Genomic DNA, 12,256 nt, shown 5'->3' on the forward strand with positions numbered 1-12,256 from the left:
CTCCCTCCGGAGGGGCAGAGCATCGCCCCCTGGTGGGCAGAGCGTCGCCCCTGGTGGGCGTGCCGGGTGGATCCTGGTCGGGCGCATGCGGGAGTCTGACTGTCTCTCCCCGTTTCCAGCTTCAGAAAAATATAAATAAATAAATAAATAAATAAAATAAAATAAAAAAGGAGGTACATATGCCGAAATGTTAAGTGGTTTATTTATTTTGTTTTTCTCTATTTTCTCCTAAATTTCCACTATAAATAAAAGTAATTTATTTTTATTTTTTAAATTTTTTTCTGAAGTTGGAAATGGGGAGGCAGTCAAACAGACTTCCACATGTGCCCAACTGGGATCCACCCAGCATGCCCACCAGGGGGCGATGCTCTGCCCATCTGGGGCGTTGCTCTGTCACAACCAGAGCCATTCTAGCGCCTGAGGCAGAGGCCATGGAGCCATCCTCAGCGCCCGGGCCAACTTGGCTCCAATGGAGCCTTGGCTGTGGGAGGGGAACAGAGAGACAGAGAGGAAGGAGAGGGGAAGGGTGGAGAAGCAGATGGGCGCTTCTCCTGTGTGCCCCAGCTGGGAATCGAATCCAGGACTCCTGCATGCCAGGCCGATACTCTACCACTGAGCCAACCAGCCAGGGCAGTAATTTGTTTTTAAACCTCCCTCAGAAGTGACAATGAATAGGTAACTAATGGGTTGAGGCACTGAGTTATAACTATCAATTCTCTTAAATTTTATTTTATTTTAATTTATTTAACTTATTGAGTTTACATAGATTCTAGTATCGCCTGGAATGTAACCCCTCCCATTCCCCTCAACATCTCCCTTCCCCCCTTCCTCTTAAATTTTAATTTTTAAGGTGGTTCTTCTTCTATTCGCTTTTCACATCTTAAATTGATAGTATGATCCAAAACATATTTGTAATTGGCTTAAGAGCACTCAGAGTAACTCCTATCTATTCCTATGCCCTCAGAATCTCATACACAATCACTTCTAAAGGTCCCAGCTTCTTCTTGAAAAATTTCAACAGTCAGATATCCATGCCTACCTCTAGTAGCATAAAGAAAGCTTAACATTATAGAACACAGCATACAGTTCCTCAAAAAATTAAAAATAAAACTATCACATGATCCAGCAATTGCATTGCTAGGTATTTACCTGAAGAAATCCGAAATATCAATTTGAAAAGACATATAAACCCTATGTTCATTGCAGCAGTATTTATAACAGAATCTCCCTTTTGGATAAAAGAGACAAGTTTTCCTATGTAAATGAAAAGACATTCTGTGCCTATCTTCAATACTCTTACTGTTTCTGGTATTTGTTAATCTGGTATCTTACTGTCCCTGATAAATTTGGGGGTAGCGTAATATAAGGCTGACTAAAGCTTGCAGGCTATCCTGAGGAACACCACCACGCCTTTCCCCTTCTGCCTCTTCTTTCCTCTGAGGCCCGCATCTCCTAAACTCTAAGGGGCCCCACAAAACTTGCAACCAGGAGAGCACTGGGCAGCAAGCAGCTGCTTGTCCCAGGCTAAGCACCTGATCCTGTCTCCAAGGCCCCCTTTTCTCTGACTTTCCAGTGAGCCAATAGCAGCCCCGCCCTGGCTCACTGCTGTCACTGACTTTTATTTCGGAGTCAAAGCAGCTCCACTAAGCTCATTTCTTTCTTTTAACATTTCTAGAGAGCCTGCCTAGGCTCTCTCCTATTGCTTCTTTTGTCCTAACCCCTTCCTTGTTTCACTGTCCCCAACTTTAATAAATGTACTCTCAAAATAAAAAAATAACTTTATACGAGTTTAGGCTGTCTTTTTATAAAATTTTCTGCCTCTTATTCTCATAGTTGGTTCCTTAATTATTGACCATAAGAATTCCTCCATTTCCTTTACCCAACATAAAACTGGGAGTCCTGGATTAGAACAAATATCAAATCACCTGCTATTATAAAGTATTTAACAGCAACAAGATACTGTTTACTGCTTTGTTTGTAAGAGAGACTATTTCTTTCTTTCTTTCTTTCTTTCTTTCTTTCTTTCTTTCTTTCTTTCTTTCTTTCTTTCTTTCTTTCTTTTTTTTTTTTTGTATTTTTCTGAAGTTGGAAATGGGAAGGCAGTCAGACAGACTCCCGCATGCCCCCAACCGGGATCCACCCGGCATACCCACCAGGGGGCGATGCTCTGCCCATCTGGGGTGTTGCTCTGTTGCAACCAGAGCCTTTCTAGTGCCTGAGGCAGAGGCCATGGAGCCATCCTCAGCGCCCGGGCCAACTTTGCTCCAATGGAGCCTTGGCTGTGGGAGGGGAAGAGAGAGACAGAGAGGAAGGAGAGGGCGAGGGGAGGAGAAGCAGATGGGCGCCTCTCTTGTGTGCCCTGGCCAGGAATCAAACCCAGGACTCCTGCACACCAGGCCGATGCTCTACCACTGAGCCAACCGGCCAGGGCCAAGAGAGACTATTTCTTCTTCTTCTTTTTTTTTTACTTTTATTAATTTTTAGAGAGGAGAGAGAATGAGAGAGAGAGAGAGAGAGAGAGAAGGGGGAGGGAGGAGCAGGAAGCATCAACTCCCATATGTGCCTTGACCAGGCAAGCCCAGGGTTTTGAACCGGCGACCTCAGCATTCCAGGTCGACGCTTTATCCACTGCGCCACCACAGGTCAGGCCAAGAGAGATTATTTCTTAAGTCTGCTTCCTGCCTAGCAGCTTTGGCTTGGTTTTCTGGACATCCTCACTTTCTCTGGACTTTCTGAGAAATCACCCATTAACCAATCTCTGCAATGCATGAAATATAAACTTCCTATTGATGACGGTGGGTGTAAGATTTGCACAGGAGGGTGTTAGAAATATGAGATGCTTTCAAAGTTTATCTTTTGGGCCTACAGATGTAACTTACTAGCCTTTTTCCCCCCATTTTACACAAATCAAGTCTTTTAACTAGTAATGGAAAAAGTAAACAACTAAGTAGGCATCTCTGGACAAAATAAGAGGAATATGTTTGTTCCAAGAAAATATTATATAATTACTGAGAGTTATATCTAGATAAGTTAGTAGATGGAAGGGTGTTCAGACTGTCACGTAATGACTGATTGCCAAAGTCACATGATGTGTCTAGAAAACCTAGTAACTAGAGTCAGAAAGAAGGACAGATAGGGACAGAGAGTCAGGAAGGGAGAGAGATGAGAAGCATCAATTCTTCATTGTGGCACCTTAGTTGTTCAGTGATTGCTCTCTCATATGTGCCTTGACTGGGGGGCTACAGCAGACTAAGTAACCCCTTGCTCGAGCCAGTGACCTTGGGCTCAAGCCGGCGACCCTGAGCTCAAGCTGGTGAGCCTGTGCTCAAGCAGGTGACCTCGGGGTTTCAAACCTGGGTCCTCTGCGTCCCAGTCCAACACTCTACTCACTGCACCACCACCTGGTCAGGGGTAACTCTTTCTTTTTCTCTACCACTTCTTCAGGAGCTTCATTCCAGGAGCTCCACTGCACCTGAACGGAAGATTTCTCTTAACAGAAGATCCTTTTATTAAGGGTACTCTAGGGTTTACTTTTAACTGCCAACCTCCTAAATGTTGTAGATCTAGTTTCTGATTGTTAAGTAGATTGAAAACGACATGTTTTTGGTTTATGTCCCAGAAAAATGAGTGGAGGTAAGTTATTTTAATGTCTCTAAGACTGGAGAAAAATGTCCAAGAGAGACTGAGGAAGGAGCAAGTAAATACTTTATTTGGAAACAAAAATGAGTGTCACACTGCCTTCCTTTATGATCCTGAGGATACAATTGTTCCCTGTAACTGTGACTGACTTGTGACCCTTGGTTAAAGAAAGTAAAATGGTTTAAATTTTTAAACAACGTTTAGTTTATAAATATTATAAATGTAATACCTTTTTAGCATTTGCTTGATCAAAGCCTCAAAATATTTGCGTTGTTTTAATTTCCACACCTAAAATAAATGGAGAACACCAACATATAAATCAGATACAAATCACTTCATATATAGTTGGTATTATATAAAATATTTTTAGTAGATTTGTTTCCATCTGGAAGTTTACTTTTGCATAGAAAATCATTACTGAATAATTCTGTAAAGCAAAGTAATAATAATTTATGCTATTTTACATACAAATTAGTTTCATTACTTATCAACTTATTGACAGTTTTATCCTGCAGAAAAGTTTCCTGAGATAAAGATGAGTAAATACATCAACAACAAGCTAATAGTGGCACTGAGATGAGAAAAATATATATCCTGTGATAATTCTGCATTGGATATTTGAAGAATGTTTGGTAATTGATACTACATCTAAGTTTGAGTCAATAAATAATTCTGAGTTAGTTTATCAAGACTGCCAAAAGCAGTTTAGTCACTATGTATTATATAACCATAGAATCAATTTCAGGAAAAAAAATTTTAGGGGGGGGTATTTTTCTGAAGTTGGAAACAGGGAGGCAGTCAGACTCCCACATGTGCCCGACCAGGATCCACCCGGCATGCCCACCAGGGGGCGTTGCTCTGTTGCAACCAGAGCCATTCTAGCACCTGAGGCAGAGGCCACAGAGCCATCCTTAGTGCCTGGGCCAACTTTGCTCCAATGGAGCCTTGGCTGCGGGAGGGGAAGAGAGAGACAGAGAGAAAGGAGAGGGGGAGAGGTGGAGAAGCAGATGGGCGCTTCTCCTGTGTGCCCTGGCCAGGAATCGAACCCGGGACTCCTGCACGCCAGGGCGACGCTCTACCCCTGAGCCAACCAGTCAGGACCTCATTTTTAATCCATAGTTGTTGATTATCTATATGAATCTCCCAACTTATCAAACTATTATTTTTAATATTTTCATATATAAATGCGTAATTCTTCTGCTTTGCTGAACCTTATATAGATGTAGTACCTATAAAACCAACTAATTCAGCATAACTCTTTTTCCTTTTTTTGGTGGAAGGGTAGGAGAGGACTGCTTGAGAGAAAATACTTGCACTTTAAACTTGTGCACAGAATAACAATAGTATTTAAACACAAAGGGTTCCGGTTTCTGGCCCAGGTACTATAAAGAGAACTCAAAAATTCTGAAGACCAAGTTACTGATTTTTTCCTACAATGTACACAAACACACATCTTTATATCCTGATTATGTAATGACTGTGAGGTGAATGTTATCTTGCATGTTTTCCTTACTTGTAGAATTCAGTCTAATTTGTGTGTACTTTTGGTAAAGAATATTTCAACTTGGTCAAATATGGGGATTTTTAATCCTCGTTAAGAGTTTAGGATAGCTATGAAGTAGCTAAGTGCTTCTTCCCAATTGACAGTATGATTCTGAGCCAAAACAGGGATTCAGGTCAATTCAAGAAACATTTATAGAAAGCCTACTCTCTGCCTGGCACTGAGGTTGCAAATACTGGATTGAGATCCAATTTTAGACTGTGGGATTGGCTAAGGTAGGACTCAAACAAGAACTCCAAGATTGATATCAAAATAGATTCAAATTCTCTGTGTTTGTCTAGCACAGGGGTTGGGAACCTTTTTGGCTGAGAGAGCCATGAACGCCACATATTTTAAAATGTAATTCCATGAGAGCCATACAACGACCCGTGTACATTACGCATTATCCAATAAAAATTTGGTGCTGTTCCGGAGGACAGCTGTGATTGGCTCTAGCCACCCACAACCATGAACAGGAGTGGTAGGAAATGAATGGATTGTAATACATGAGAATGTTTTTTATTTTTATATATATATATATATATATGTATATATATATATATATATTTTTTTGGTATTTTTCTGAAGCTAGAAACGGGGAGAGACAGTCAGACAGACTCCCGCATGCGCCCGACCGGGATCCACCCGGCACGCCCACCGATGCTCTGCCCCTCTGGGGTGTCCCACTGTCGCGACCAGAGCCACTCTAGCGCCTGGGGCAGAGGCCAAGGAGCCATCCCAGCGCCTGGGCCATCTTTGCTCCAATGGAGCCCCGGCTGCAGGAGGGGAAGAGAGAGACAGAGAGAAAGGAGAGGGGGGGGTTTAAGAAGCAGATGGGCGCTTCCCCTGTGTGCCCTGGCTGGGAACCGAACCCGGGACCTCTGCACACCAGGCCGACGCTCTACCACTGAGCCAACCGGCCAGGGCCTGTTTTATATTTTTAACGCTATTATTTTTTTTTATTAAAGATCTGTCTGCGAGCCAGATGCAGCCATCAAAAGAGCCACATCTGGCTCGCGAGACATAGGTTCCCGACCCCTGGTCTAGCAGAAAACACAGATGCAGACTGGAATATATTCCTTCATGAATATCTGCTCTAGAATTATACCTTAAGGCAGCAACTTTCAACCAGTGTGCCACAAGAATTTTTAAAACATGCAATACCTAACTATTTGGTCAGGGGTACTGATCTCTTTTCCTTAGGGGAAAAAAACCCCTGACAACAGCCAATCTAACAATAGCTATCTGGTGTGAATGAATCAAATTATAACTATTTTTTTGGGTCACATCAGCAAAAATATATTTTTTGGTGTGCTGCAGAATTTTAGTAATTAGTTTATGTGTGCCATGCAATGAAAAAGGTTGAAAGTCGCTTGCCTTAAAGAATAGAAGGTAAGGCAATTCACTTGGGCATTTCCTAGTATTTTTTAACTAATACTTACCAACCTACTCGGCTGTAAGGGCAAGGGATAGAAGGAAGTCAGTATGCAAAGTCCAAAGAATATATATACCATCTGAACTAATAAAGAGTGTAGCTGTACTGCAACCAAACTTATTTTTCCTTTAGAATGCAGGAATTCTATACAAAAAAAGTTATAATCAGCCTTAAAGATAACATAAGTTAATTAGGGCCTTTTAAAGACTAATAAATACCAGAAAGCAAAGGAAACTGACAACATTTTGACTAACATGGTCCCTACAACGTGCAGTTGAATTGCCACATGTTACGATCCTTTATTTTCTCAAAATCTTGAGTGAAGAACAGTGTAACAGAAACAATACAAAGACTAACCAAGAAGAGTTTTATCTTTAAAGATACACAGTAACTCAAAAGAAGAAAAAAGACAACTGCAATATAATAAATCCATTTTAAAATACCTAGAAAATTATATTTAACATAGTACTATGTAAAACCAAGAAATTTTTTTAAGTTTCAGATATTTTTACTCTAGTTTTTCAAAAGCTAATTTATTTATTTGAACCACCTTATTTGTTTATTTTGGGACAGAGAGAGGGACAGATAGGGACAGATAGGAAGGGAGAGAGATGAGAAGCATTAATTCTTTGTTGTGGCACCCTAGTTGTTCATTGATTACTTTCTCATATGTGTCTTGATGGGAGTGGTGAGGTTGCCTACAGCAGAGCAAGTGACCCCTTGTCAAGCCAGCGACCTTGGGTCATGTCTATGACCCCATGCTCAAGCCAGTGACCCCAGGCTCAAGCTGGTAAACCCGCACTCAAGCCACATGAGCCCAGCTCAAGCCACCACCCTGGGAATTTTGAACCTGGGTCCTCTGTGTCCCAGTAGGATGCTCTATCCACTACACCAGCGCCTAGTCAGGCTGAACCATCATATTTAATGATCCCTTTTTAAAATTGTAAATTTATACTCTTAAATTTTCAATTTAAGGCTTTACTATTGGAGCAGTGGCTCCTGAACCAAATTTTACAATGCAATATTTAATATCCAGTCTGCGAGCCTATTTTCTACATTTCTAATTTCTTGTTTTTAATTGATTGATTTTAAAGAGACAAAGAAAGGAAAGGAGGGGAAGGCGAAGCATTCACTTGTTCCTCTTAGATGTGTATTTGGTCGCTTCCGGTATGTACCCTGACTGGGGATTGAACCAGCAACCTTGGTGTTTCAGCACAAGGCTCCAACTGACTGAGCTAACCAGCCCGGACCCATTTCTATAATAATTTCTTAATGGAACCAACAAGAACCAACTAAAGACATTAAAAGCCAACAAAAACCTTAAGTGTCTTTGTCTAGAATTATAGCAACTAGTGATTATCCTTTATTTACTAGAACCTCAAATGGTTAATACATTATAACTTTGATTAATGAAAGAGGTAACTGATGATGAAACATATAGGAGTGCTTAAATAATATCAGACTAAACCATATGGTTTTATAACTAAAATATATATATTACACTATCATTTCCCAAACCACAGAACCAAAAAATTGAATTTCTCCACTGAGTGTTTCTCTCTTGCCTTAAAACTTTTGGCTACGAATAGTCCCAAAAGGAAGAAAAGTAAATCTGTTAATCATCAGACATCATAGCTGGTATTAAGCTGTCCTACTGAGCCTACTCATGCTTCTTACTAGACTTGACTAAATTTAACTTCCTGTAAACATGTTTCTTTTAGGTTTTTAACGTATTGCTTTATTTTAAAATTGAAAGACCTATAGATATATATTATAGTTATGCTTTCTGTTAGTGAAATTGTTTTTGGTTCTCTTACTAGAAGTAATTAAATCTACAAGGACACTATTGGTGCTTCGCCACTTGAACAAGTTTGAGATCCAGTATTTTAGATGACTTCTCTATGTATACAAGTGTTTGTGAGTCAAGTGATTTTTATCTACCTTAATAGTGACACAAATTACTTACAAAAATAACTTTCAGAACCACTGAATAAAGTCTAGTTTAAATACGAATTTAGTAGAATTTAATATGTGCCAAATTCTGAAAAACTGTACCCCTTATGTGAATTTAGGCAGAGTGACAAAGTCTTTAATTAAAAAAAGTTAGTTTAGCTACTGTCTTTAATAGAATAGGGTCTTGGAAAGTATTACAAAAATAGCTGCAATTGCTTATTTAATAAATGGTATTTATTTTATACAGGATTGACCTTTGGGTTTTAATGAAAGAACAGAAAACAAGAAAGTTAAAACAAAGTTTTTTGAAAACATTAAGGTTTTAGCAACTTGGACAAAAGCCAGAAAAGTTTAAATTAAAGCTGATAGCCCCTATTCATTCTCATTTTATCTATTTATTTTTATTAAATTTATTGGGGTGACACTGGTTATTAGGATCATATAGCTTTCAAGTGTACACTTCTGTGATACATGATTTGTATATTGCATTGTGTTCCCAAAACTGAACGTCAAATCACCTTTACTTACCATATCTTTGGCTCCCTTTACCCTGCACCACTCCCTACCCCCTCCCTCTGGTAACCAATATACTTTTTTGTCTGTGACTATGAGTTTACTTTATATCCCACATTAGAGTGAAATCATGACTTTTAAAATCTAACTCAGAATATTATTTCTTCTTCCTGTTTAGAGTCTAAGTCACGGGCTTTGTCTGGATAAGTAGCCTTTTGAATGGTGGTTGTACACATATATAATATTTTAAAGGTTTGCATATTGTACTTATTTAAAAAGCCATGAATGCACTCATGATGAGGCAGTTTGGGATCACAGAAACTGCTCAGTCTGGTGTAGTCATCATCTCCACTTTGTTTGATCGCATAACCAATGAGAACTGTTTATATTTAATTCCTGCTTCACCCAGGTGGCTCAATCAACATTCTACAGAAATACATTTTTTGGATAAATTCCTACAGATTTACAGGAAAAGAAAACCTGATAAAACCTAAGCACTCTATTTCCACGATCTCCTCATGAGATCAGGAAAGCTGCATCTTCAACACAATATGGCTAAAAGGATTGTTTTTGTAGGTTTTATTACAGTCACCTTAAAACAAGACATTCGCCATTCGTCCTTGCCTATTTTGAATTACCACGGAGATGAATACAGAGAAGAGTAAGCTATAATTCCCCAAACAAAGAAAACAACTCATCTAAAATGAGGCATAAAAGAATCTTTTAACTTTTAGGAGGATAGCCTCAAAGGATATCTTGTTTTTCAGAATTCGGTATTTTGGTCAACATCAGGCAGATTTTAAATCTATTTTACGTACCTAATAAAAATCAACCTCAGCTGGTGGCCCTAGATAGCCTGTAGCTACAAATATTAAGACATAATTTTCTTTAAAAAGCTGTTCAAGAGTGCAAGTGATTAAGATCCACCTAACGAGCTGTGCACCGTCACCGCCTCAAGGGTGAAAGGAACCCTAAAATCTGGCGTTACTGTCCTTACTTAGCTATTTAAACTTTGTTCACAAAGTCGCAAGAGGACTTCATTCCTTCCATTCTGGCAGTTAAGACAACATCACTTAAACCGGGCTAATTTTCCGGGCCGAGACTGCGGTCCCCTGCAGGCACAGAACTGGCCCAAGGTTCTGGCAGAAGCCGCAAAGCTCACCGGGCCCCGCGTGGTTCCTTCCGCGCGGAAGCGCGCGCCGCCGGCTCCGCTCGGGCCGCAGCTGCCGGAGAGCCCAGGGCGCGCGCCCTCGCGCGTCCTCCAGATCACCTTCAGCGGGGCGGGACGAACTGCCCGGCACGACCACTTAGCGACGAGGCAGCCGCCAATAAACACTCAGAACTGGCCTCGCGGGTGCCGCCCCGCAAGCCGCCGCAGGCGCCCAATACGGACCGCATTAACAGTCTTCGCACGGAATGTCCAGAACTTGGGGGGGCGGGGACAATAGGAACTAAATTAAGAAACCGAGTCCTGGAGTGGTAGGAAGGTGGGGAGGTTAGGCGGGGACTCGGCCGGCGGGACGCCCGCAACCCCGCCCGCCACGACTCCCCAGGGGCTGTCGCTCCCCGGCCCGGCCTCCCCGCCAGGGCCGGCAGCGATCCTTGGTAAACAAAGACTCGCGGGAAGGGGGTGGGGGCGGGGGTAAAACTGTCAGGTGACAGTGCCGAACACATTTCGCAACCGCTTAGACGGGGCTTCTCTAGCTCGTAGTCTGGGGACCCACCTTGGCCCCGCCACTCCTCCCCGACAGACAGCGGTCGCCCCCACCAAACGAGAAGGCTCGTGAGGCCTTCACACTCTAGTGTTCCTTCGGTTAAAAAAGCAGAGCAGCGCCCCGTTCGAAGCCCATCGACAACACGAGGCACCCGTCTCTGCAGCCCCGTTCGCCAGCTGCTCCCGCCCCCGAGGCGACGGGAGACCCGCACCTGCTACCCCCAGCCGCGGCCATGCCCCCGCCAACCCGCCCCCCGCTGGGCGCGTCCGCAGCGCCGCGGTTCCGGGGCGGCAGTGCCAGGAGGCGGGGGTGCCCTCCCTTCAGGGCTGTCGTTACCGAGCTGGGGCTGGAGGCTCCCAGGGAAGCCCTGCGGACCCCTCGCTTTGGGCAGGGGCCCTGCAGCCCTAACGGCACTTTGCTCAGAGCCCCCACCCCCACCCCTCCCCGGTCTGGCTCCGAGAGGCCGCCGCTGCTGGCTTCCCTCCTGCAGGCAGACACCCCGTGGTCGTGACCTCGGTCGCCCCTCCGCCCCCGGCTCTGGCCGGTTCCTCGCCTTTCGGCCGGTCCCGGAGCTGTCATCCGCGGGTACCTCTCGGCGAATGCTGAACAGGGCCAGCAGCGGCTACTCCCGCGGTCCTTTAGCGGCTGGCGGCGCAGCGTTCCTTCCAGCCCCAGAGTCTCCTGGAGCCACAAGTCTGCCGCAGCTCACAACAAAGGAAACATGTGACCGTTTGGGCCAAAACACTGAGCATCACCGACCCTTGGCCAATCCGAGTGGGCTCCCCAGCCTCGTGGCATCCTGGGAGATGTAGTTCTTACTTGGGGGGGAGACCGAGGAGACAACTTGGGTTACCCTCTATAGAGAGATAATCGGGTGGGAGCGTGACGACACCGCTTCCAGGGGCTGCTGATTCGGACATACTTTAAACCAGAGACAGGTTCAAGAAATGCACCCGTTTTAGAAGGCTAGAGAGAAACCTGAATGGGATGTTCACTGTCACATACAAGGCAAAAGCATATTTCCATGAATTCGCAGAACATTCGAGTTTGGGACCAGGCTTTAGAGACCTTTTAAATTTGAACCATTGATTGTCAATTGTGAAATCTGAGCCCCTGAGAAAGGGGCTAGAACCTTGGTCGCTAGACGTCTGGTGCAGGGAAACCCTCTATGTATATCTGTTACTGTTGCCTGTATTAAATCCTAGGTTACCATTTTTTAAAGACATACAAGCAAATCAAAGTTGTTGCAAATCCACGTTTTCCAAGGCAGATAAATTCACAGAAGGACATTATATAGTCTTTTTTATTTCTGCAGTTTTTTTTTTCTCAAGGATGGGAATAACATCCCATTCTTGAGAAAATGAGTTTCAAACATTTAACTAGCTTTTGGTTTTTGATATCAGAATTAAAACTTCTCTCTCTTCTATTCTTTATGAATAGAGTATTCATGCCTTTTTAAAT

The 12,256-nt window shown here is 43.0% G+C and overlaps 1 protein-coding gene across 5 annotated transcripts in view; it reads right to left on the minus strand.

Moving 5' to 3' along the window:
- The window catches only part of KLHL24 (kelch like family member 24), a 47,256-nt gene extending 35,740 nt beyond the window's left edge, over positions 1 to 11,516 (minus strand). Inside the window, exons 1-2 of one of the 5 annotated variants that reach the window (XM_066241929.1) lie at positions 11,385 to 11,516; positions 3,869 to 3,927 (exon numbers count right to left, since the gene is read on the minus strand). The gene's annotated coding sequence lies outside the window, so the exon portion shown is untranslated. Of the gene's footprint in view, positions 1 to 3,868; positions 3,928 to 10,242; positions 10,491 to 11,348 lie in introns of those variants that run through there. The other 4 variants (XM_066241928.1, XM_066241930.1, XM_066241932.1 and 1 more) reach the window with 4 other exon arrangements.
- Positions 11,517 to 12,256: the final 740 nt, after the last annotated feature.

This window comes from Saccopteryx bilineata, chromosome 8 (assembly GCF_036850765.1).
Source record: "Saccopteryx bilineata isolate mSacBil1 chromosome 8, mSacBil1_pri_phased_curated, whole genome shotgun sequence".
In the NCBI taxonomy this organism is placed as follows: Eukaryota; Metazoa; Chordata; class Mammalia; order Chiroptera; family Emballonuridae; genus Saccopteryx; species Saccopteryx bilineata.